The 1,651-nt window shown below is 37.6% G+C and overlaps 1 pseudogene; it reads left to right on the top strand.

The window, feature by feature from the left end:
• Positions 1–4: 4 nt before the first annotated feature.
• LOC105508346 lies at positions 5–601 on the top strand (annotated as a pseudogene).
• Positions 602–1,651: the final 1,050 nt, after the last annotated feature.

The following is a 1,651-nucleotide window of genomic DNA, read 5'->3' on the forward strand; positions in this document are numbered from 1 at the left end:
TTGGCACACCAAGAAGCTGTCCTGCAAGATCCACTGAGGCCTGTGCAAGGTAGCCTGTATTGTGGCATGGCATCCTGCCCGTGTGGACTTCTCTGGGGCACGCACTGGGCAGAAAGAGTACCATCACTGCACTGAGATCAACAAGAAAATCTATGAGATCAGCCAGAGCTACCTTATCAAGGGTGGCAAACTGATCAAGAATAATGCCTCCACTGACTGTGACCTGTCTGACAAGAGCATCTACCCTCTGCATGGCTTTGTCCATGATGGTGCAGTGACCAATGACTTTCTCGTGCTGAAAGGCTGTGTGGTGGGAACCAAGAAGCAAGTGCTCACCCTCTGCAAGCCCTTGCTGATGCAGACCAAATGGCAGGCTCTGGAGAAGACTGACCTTAAGTTCATTGACACCACCTCCAAGTTTGTACATGATCGCTTCCAGACCACGGAGGAGAAGAAAGCATTCATGGGACCACTCAAGAAAGGCCAAATTGCAAAGGAAGAAGGAGCTAATATCAGGGACAGATTTTGCAGCTGGTGGGGTCTCAATAAAAATTATTTTCCACTGAAAACAAACAAACAAAAAAACCACTTGGCTAGATAACAGCTCCAAGTCTCAGTCTGTTCAATTCAGAATAGCTGGACAATATACCTGGTCAGGTATCTTTTATCATTATCCTTAAGTGTATTAAATAAGAAAGAAATATATGCCATTATGTTTATTGCAGGAAATGAAAAAAAGGATAAAAAGCATGTTTTAGTGATTTGTAGAGTAAAGAAATGTATGGAGGAAAAAATACTGCTTCATGAGGTTAGTAAATAATATTTTAATTATTTGAAAAATGTTCAGCATTGCCATAAAGTTATTTTAGTAAGAAGGCATATAGGTTTTAGCTTTGTGTAGCAGAAAATATAAAAGAATTGTGAGATTTCCTCCAGATCAACATCTTCATTCTTTCTCTTGAGTCTAAGTGCACAAGATTCACCTTCACATAACATTTTTGAAAGCTTGAAATGAAAAAAAAAAACAATCTTTACCTCTACTGCTTAGTATTTTAACTATTCAAATGCTTTTTTTCTCTAGTGCATAAGTTCATCTTTCTTCAGGTTCTCATTTTCATCTTTATGGCCTCAATAAATGAACTTATTTCATTGCCATCAAAAGAAAAATAAATTATTACACTATAGAATAAAAGAAGATTATGAATAGTTATTTATATAGGCTAAGTCTGTTGGGCAATTAGAACAGCAATTCAGTATTATTTTTCCTGTATCTGCAAAATTCCTCCTCTGACTCTGGTATTATTGCTGTATGCTTCCAAATATGAAAAATAGAAATAACCTGATTTCAAATGGAGATTGATAGAGAAGAGCTGCTTACAAAACTTAAATATCTCAAATCAAGTGCATTATTCCAAGATGCATCTTTCTCTCTGTACCAGTCTCATAATTTAAGAATAAATGAACCTACTGGGAGTTGTAAGCCATTCTGATTTGGGGCCATTTATTGAGGAGATCTTAGGCTAAACTGAGAAGTTGGCAATGCTTGCATCTAGCGTCATTTGTAGCCACCTTATTTTGTTCCATTCCACTTGAGGGGCTCCCATTGGAGTGAAATATCGAGTTCTCCCTTCTTTTTTTTTTTTTTTTTTTT

This window comes from Colobus angolensis, unplaced genomic scaffold (assembly GCF_000951035.1).
Source record: "Colobus angolensis palliatus isolate OR3802 unplaced genomic scaffold, Cang.pa_1.0 Scaffold16, whole genome shotgun sequence".
Taxonomy (NCBI): domain Eukaryota; kingdom Metazoa; phylum Chordata; class Mammalia; order Primates; family Cercopithecidae; genus Colobus; species Colobus angolensis.